This window comes from Acyrthosiphon pisum, chromosome X (genome assembly GCF_005508785.2).
Source record: "Acyrthosiphon pisum isolate AL4f chromosome X, pea_aphid_22Mar2018_4r6ur, whole genome shotgun sequence".
NCBI lineage: Eukaryota > Metazoa > Arthropoda > Insecta > Hemiptera > Aphididae > Acyrthosiphon > Acyrthosiphon pisum.
Genome location: NC_042493.1, coordinates 74,350,440 through 74,359,306, shown reverse-complemented (window position 1 = coordinate 74,359,306; position 8,867 = coordinate 74,350,440).

Here is an 8,867-nt window from a genome sequence, read left to right as displayed (position 1 = left end):
CATATTCTATATCTAATATTATAATCTTTCATTCATGGGAATACCCAGAACTGTTAGCTATAACGGAATCCGTGCCCGGATGATTGTAAATTCCACCGATATTCTATAATATTATAGAATATGAAAAAATTCCTTCTATATGCCTTTAGGTACCGTAAAATGGGTTTACTTGGAAAAAAAACTTAAAATGTATGCCAATAGCTTAATAAATTCCCAAAACATAATATGATAACGAGGTTAGAGACCAACAATTATTCTGGTATTGAATTTTGTATCACTTTGATTGGTTTATAAATACAATTGTATATATAAACTATAATCTGTGGATACCAGCTCTGTTATTACCTCACTATTTTCAGCAAACATAATATGTACCGGCTAATTGATTTTATAATATTCAATTAGCCAATTGGTTACATTATATCGACTGTGCATACGAATTAAACATGGTATATTATTCTACGTAAGTAAATATCATTGAACGTAATTTCATTAATTTTTCCAGCTTATTGAACATTTTAATTTTAAATTTATTTGATTCAATTCTAGAAATAAATCCTTATTTCATATTATAACCGCTTATTTACTTGTGTAAATTGTGTACCTACTATCCTGTAAATAAACTTATATCCATTCGTTATTCTATGTGTAATATTGAATTATTTATTCCGTCACTTACAACGAATTCATTATTTATATAAATTAAGTATGTTTATTCATGTTGTAACTTCTATCTAAGTATTCTGAGAATATCTTATTTTTAAATACCTTGACCACCAAAGAGTTTTTCATAATATTAAAAACTTTGTCATTAGATCTCATTCAAAGTTATTGATATTTAATTGGTTATGAGATTCACAGTTATGTTTCAATAATTCATGTTTTATTTAAAATTTAAAACTTTGTTGTCACTTATAATTTAATTGTTTTATAATTCTATAATGTACACTACTAACGGGTTGTATATATAAATACATAATATATTTTAGATTGAAAAACAATAATTGTTTATACTTAAAAACAAACGATACTGCTTATTACCTTTTTTTTTCACTCAACATTTATATGTATTTTGATTGATATTTAAATTACGTTCATTTTGTTAGTGTTACATTATAATAATATTACTATATTACATGTTTCAAATGTATCAAATGATTCGTTTAAGACTTTTCATTTTTTATTATAACATAAATAATAACTAGTTGTGATTGATCTAAGAATATTAGGTTATTAATAAGCTTTTACTTTAGTAATTAAGTATGAGATTTTATTTGGGACCCCATGGTAATAGTAAATTAATTACATTTTTAGATAGTGAAATACTACGGCCATAATGTTTATTCATCACAGTTTTAGTTTATTTTAAACTGTAAAAACAGTGCTAATACTCTTTTTCATTACCTACAGTCACATATTGTAAAAACAAATCGGAAAACATTTTCCTTGACCATATGCTATTTTTAACAATGTTAAGTGTATTTATATTATATTCGTGTTACTTTTGAACGATACCGATAAATGTATTGTATTGAACATCTGATGTAACTTTTCGAACACAAATAGGTTTTTATAAATAAATGTATCGCTGTTTTAAAATATCTTAGACATGTGCAATAGTATAACACATACCTATAAGGTATTTTAATATTATATTATTTAAAATTCTTATAAAATTTACTCGCCTACTTTATTAAAATCATATTTTTCATGACATTAAATATCATTTTTTATATATATAAAATAGTGATTCTAAAATATTAAAATATTATTTTTAGCAGTTTTTCACAATAAATGCATTAAGTACCTAATTCAGAACAAAATTGGTTTGTCGTCGATCTAAAAATTACAAGACTCCGATACCTAATTATAATCGGAGAGGAAAGAATTCAAATAAATAATCAAGGCCCGAGGGAACCGACGCAAGTCTCTATCACGGTTATCCACTAGTAGAGAGAGTTCTGCCTCAACGCAGTTTTAAATTGGTTATTTGTGTTTATTTTAAACAATATTTCTTGAATAATATTTGCTGTATTATTTTGATATATTTTTATTAGTTTAATCATTTAACGGTATATTGAAGGTGATTGTAATGGTCACAGTTTTTTTATAATTATAAATATCATATAATAATAAAAATTATTTATTTTCTTAATAGTCTACTTTTTCTATATTTTCTTGCAACAAAAAAAATTGTTAAAGATTCTTGTTTGGATTATTTTAACAAAATTAGAAAGTGAAATGGAGTCGATTTTTGTCTACGTAATCATAATATTACTGTCGTTGAACAATTTTTGAAGTATGTGAAAATGGCGATAGGTTCTTTAGATCAGGATTCTTTATTATACAAAGAAAACCAATAACAGATTATGGGTAGAAAACTTAAACGAGAAACATACAGAATTTTTTTTTAATGTTTGGTGCAGAAACATCCAGTAAAAGTTTAAGAAAAGTTTTACCTACTGAAAGCCAATTTCTCAAGAATTTTTCCATTTCCACTTTTATCTTAAACCACGGTTATTGCACGGCTACCGCTGCTAAAATATTTCTCAGGTGCAGCCAGAACATTTGAATTTTGATTGAGTGGGGCTTTTACATTATAAACTTTCATTGATTGTAATTCTATACACTTTAATATGACACATTGCCTCTCCCCCCGCCTCCACCATAATTGATACATAACAAATATTGGGGTAGGTTATATTGAAATTCACGGAGATCGCTTTAAAAGATGACTTTCATATATAGATTCTATATCAATCATCAATTCGCCCATCGTAAAAATTATTTCTGAAATAGATTTCCCTAGACTTCTAGGAAGACGTGTACAATAGTAATGTAAGCTTTATGATCCATCGCAAACGTCTACATTGCTGCAAATTCACGAGAACATTTTTTCTACAAGGATTAACATTTTTAACGTTATTTTATTTTTCAGCCGATAAAATATTGTATTCTGCAGCAGTTGCTCACATTCGATCATTGACATGATGTGAAATTTAGTCGAATGACTAAAAATGACTATAAATGTTATACTATATACCTATTATGTAAAAAAAAAATGCCATTTACCGGGTAATCCCAAATGGGGAAAAAATTGTCTTCCATCGAGCTGTATATTATTCACGTACGACATTAATAAACGTCGAGAGAGACAAGGGGTCGGTGCTCTTATTGTGTATTCAAAGTATACAATATTATACACGCATGGAAATTGTCAAAATGTTTCAAGTTTTACGAAAGATACAGATTTTTACGCAGCCGGGCTACGAACGTTTTATAACGAGTCTGCACGATAACACGTGTATTCTTGTGCCGTAAACCTTTTTTTTTCTGAAATCCGTTGTAAGTCGAAAAACCCTCGAAACACGTAAAATAATATAATTATTCGTTACGACTGCAGTTACAAACTTTTTATTGCCCCTTCTACACACTACATGGGCACTTTTATCTAAAACAACGTTTGCATATATCGTCTTTTTCAATGGTAACGAGAGTCACGTATAATGTAGTTTTCCTCCAGTTTAATTAAGGGCACGAAAGATTTTTATTTTTGTTTTACGCATACATTATTATTAAATTTAACGTGAAGTAATGTTATGAAAAAATTGACAAAATTAAAAATATTTGTAAAAATGCACTGGGTTAAGTGCAATATCGTTGAATAACGATGCATTTCAAACATCTTAAGACTATAATAATATTATTAGGTATATACACGCCAAACCGCATTAACAAAGACAAAATAAATGCATGAAAAATAACATATTATGTCATAATAATAATTTTCGTATAATTCGAAAGCTTAAACGCATTTAATTATAAAAGTGTAAAGTGGAAAGTTGACTCGTCTCGGCTGCGCACCTACAACTATAGCAATATAATAATAATAATTATTATTATTATTAATATTATTATTATTAATTATTAATATTATTATTATCATTAAGTATCCGAATTCGATGCGATTGCGGTCGGGGTCTCTGCTGTGGTAACAGACGACGATCTGGGACTTCCGATCAATACGCGTGGCAGCTACACGAGTACACGACTCGACGAGTGTCCCCGCGGTGCGTCTCAGACCCGCGATTTACATACGACTATATAACACGAGCACACACGAAACTCAAAATCCAAACTTCAAACCAACTGTACGAAACGTTTCACGCGAGATTTCGCACTAAACTTTTATCGCACAATAACCCTCTCATTACTAAACACTCCGTATGTGTACGCGAATATAATATAATATATATATAACATTATGTATACCGCGTCTGTTTGAATAAGGTTATATAAATAAATATATACATATATTATATGCTAGAACTTATCAAACCCCTCCTACTTCTCATTTGCCATATATATATATATATTATTCGTATTATGTATGTACCTATGTACATTATATATATAATGACAGACTTCGAGTAAAATGTCTCTTATACATTTAACTGCGTAGGTGGAGAATAAATAAATTCGTATTCCCTATAATTTAACAGGAAGACTTGTAACAGGAAGACATGACAAATGAAATAAATTTTGTTCTAAACTAACAATAATATTATAAACATTTTTTTTTTTTTTATACTACTTACAGGCGTTTGCGCTCAACGCATAATATAACATTTTTTTATTTTTATTTTTAGATTTTCAGAGTAATAATGAATGTCATTTGTATTACATTGATATATTAAGTTTTTTTTTCTTCCATCAACATTTGGGGTACTTAAAATGATCCTATTCTCGACTTCACAACCTTTTTTAATAGAAAAGTGAATATATTTGGTACATTCAGAAATTAAAAATTGAAAATCATCAGCAGTTTTTGAAAGTGTTGGGGAAAAAAAATAAAAGCGGGTAAGTGGAAGTCACTCTGTTGTACAGTAGGTTACAAGTGGGTGACTGTAATGGATGGTGTTATATTTGAATTCAATGAGGAAATATCATTGTATATGAAAAACGATTCTGAACTGAGACGGTTTTTCAGCCTAGAATATTTTATATTATATTTATATTGTTGTTATTAATAATGTAGCCGGTTAAGGTGAATTATTATTATTTGTTTGATATCATATTTGTATATAATAATATACTTTAGAATTTTCAAGTACTCACGAATAATATTTTTTAAATATAGCACAAAACTAAAATCATTATTCTTCATTAAAATATCTAATTTTTTCCAAATTTTAACGAGCTATAACTATAAAAAAAACTGTGTTTTATATTTTTAGAATTATTGGTTATAGAATAACCTACTTACTTGGAACCTTCTTTTAAATTTTCAAGTCTTGGCTATTAAAGTTGAACATTTTATACATTTTGAACTAGAAAATAATTATGAAAATTAAAATTTGATAATTTTTTCAAAGTTTGAACTTTAAATGCTTATAAAAATAAAGTGCCTATATAATTTCAAATATTTTTCAACTGTTATTGTAACAATATTATATCAGGAATCTTGCATTAAATTTTCACGCTTTTTTACTCAACAAATAAAATTGTATTAACATATTATTTAGAATAATAAACTATATATATATAAATAATAAACAGTTCAAAACAAGTCATAATATTTTGAAAATTTTATCAAGTATAGAAATAGATAAAATAAACATATTATGGTGTAAATTTCAAGTATCTACAGTTATTTGTTTTTAAATTACAATAAAATAATAAAATAGATTTGTTTTTTCCAGCTTTTTTGAAAACTACCGGGATTTTTAAAATTTAATCTCGTCAACTAGATTTACTTTTCCATCAAACAAGATACTGAAGTAGAAAATCGAAGCATTATTTCGAATACTTATCATATACTCAAACAAAATATTGAAAAAAAAACCACACATCATCGTAAAATCAATACATTTTTTATTCAATTAAGAATATTTTTTATTTATTTTAGACGTTGTTAAAGTTAAATAAAAAAAGGCCAAATTTAATAACAAAAGCCTAAATAAATAAATTAATAAAATAATTCTTAATTTAATAAAAAAACCCTAGTTGAATAAAAAATGTTTGATACCAGTTTCGAACGCGGGTTGTGAAAAAGGTGGGCTGCGTGAAGTTGAATCCTTTTTCTTTATTTTTGTCCTGAACTTGAAAATAATGACTTGCAAATTCTAAAACCTACTTTACTAATTCTTGATGATTCATTGCTAAATGAGGATATGGGTTGGATTGGTTTGAGATAAATTGGGTGGAACATATTCGCGATGTTCGCTCCGCTCAGAATCTAAAATTAGAGAAAATGGGAATTTTTGAAATTATAGATTTTATTTTTTTGGAGTAACTCTAAACACTTGCAACTTCTGCCAAATATTTAAATTATCATTTTCCATATAATATGGTAGCATTTTCGAAATATTATATTACTCTTTTTAGCTGTTAATAGAATTAACAATTTTTTCGAATTTTGTAAAATTTTTAAAAATATTGTCAATATAAAGTTTTGCACTTTTTCACTCCACAAAAATATAATGCAAGGTTACTCATAACTTTTTTTAAGAACAGTTAAAAATATTAAAGATTACTTGACGGCGATTATTTTTTATATACATTTAAAGTTCAAATTTTTACAAAACTCATCAAAGTACTTACTGAAAATTCATAAATAATTTTTCAGTTAGAAATTCATAAAATCATTTTTTTTCCATAGCTAATATTAGAAATTTAAATAGAAAATTCTCCAATTGCGTTTAAATCTTTAACAAAAAAAAAAGTTTAAGTAAAATATTAATTGTTAACGAGCGTTTGAATTTAAAATGTTTACGATATTTTAAATTCAGCATTAACGAATTAATTTATCGTTTTTTGATATTTTGTTTTAATTCTAAAACGAATAACCTTACACTTGAAGTTTACCATACATCGTAATATTTTCAAACTATTTAGAGTCTAGATTTTAGACGCTTTTTGAGTTTCTATTGGATATTTATACTAATAATTACATTTGATTATTTGTAGGAGGACACAACGTCTCCTCGCAAAATCATTTTTTGGTATGCAATAGTTTATCTGATATACATTTATTTTTTTTAAATCATAACAGCCAATTTGTAAATCTTGTTTTTAGAATAATTTTGATTGTAAAAATACTTATTTAAGTCATATAGTTTATTTTTTAAATTTTTTAAATCTCATTATCTTTGTTGATACAAGTATAAAATAAAAAATGTAATATTATACCTACGTGTAACGCACTACTAAATAAATTAAAAAGAAAAAAAAATGTTAAATATTGGTTAAATCAAACTAGAAAGTTATTTCAGGTCAGGTAAGGTGCTCCTGTTACATTCTGTAGGTACAATATTATGTACCTACAGGCGCGTATCCAGAATTTTATTTCGGGAGGGGTTGATGAACATTTATAAACATAGTAATACAGTAAAACAAAAAAATAATATTTAATGATTTAAAACACAATGTACACAAATACAATGTAGGTATTAGGTATAGGTACTATATAATAAGTTTTAATCGTCTAGCTCGTCCACTATTGGCAAACTTGTCTAAAACCATATCGCCCGTTGTACAAATATTTCTATGAATATTTAGTAATGCTAAACCAACAAGACGATTCTCTGAAGTTGAGTTTCTCAAATATGTTTTTAATCTTCGCAGTGTTGAAAAACTGCGTTCAGCTGATGCAGTTGACACGGGAAGTATGGCAAGTATTTTCAGCAGTTGGTAGAGATTGGGATATAGAGTTTTATCACAAGAAATTAAAGCGTCTGTGGAGGTGGAAGGTCTTGATGATGGTTCTACTGAGGTCCATTTAGATATCCATAAATCATACTCAGCCTCAACTGTATCTTTAAAACCTGGCAAATCATCCATATAAAAATCAACTGCTTCACGAATAAATAAAAATGATTTATTAATACAAAGAGAAGGTAAAATATACTGTAACGAAATAATAGTTTCTTTTTGAGTCATAAAACGATAATTTAAAGATGAAATTAAATCATCTAAGTGGGGGATACAAATAGTTCTCATATAGTATTCTTCAGTGGAACAATGTGGAATATTTGATCGATTTCTTTGATTAACACATATTCGTGGTTTTTTTTCCTCGACATTTAATAATGTTGCAATTGCTTTTGCTTCTTTGTAAATATCACCAAATACAGCTGAACAATTTTCTCTCATTTTTTGAAATTTTAATATTATGGTTTCTATTTGTTTAAGAGCTGTAGCTAGATCTAAATTTGACTTTTGTAAGTATTGTGACAAATTATATGTATATCCTAATAACTTACTTGAAATATTATGAATATACTAACTAATTCTGTAAATTGAATATATAATATTAAGTATAGAGTGTATTTTATTGACTTACCTTCGCTTTTCGAATGATACATTTGTCCATTTTTTAAATTATAATAATACAAATTACAAACTCAGGAGTCAGTAGTCAAAGTACAAGTAAACTAAAAGTACGCTAAATAATAATATATTAATTATTGGTAAAATTATTTGTACGGTTACCGGTTTACTGATTGGAAATTTAAAACTCGCAAACAAAACTGATAACAGGATAACAGTGTTTATATCACACGACATACAGATATAATATTATCTAAATCTGCGTGACTATGGCCATGAAAATTATAAAAATAATGTGTATATAATATTATACTGTGCAGCTCTATAGTGATCGGCGATCGTTATCGAAAGGTTTATAATTACTTATTAGTATCTATGATTTCCTATCACCAGTGGTATTTTTGTCCATGAGTGATAAGATATGCTAACAAAATAATACGAATTTAAAATCTATAAAATGGAATTTAATAATTTTGCATTGACTTTCATAGACCATGAAAATATTTTTTAGATTTTCTTACAAATTTCGGGGGAGG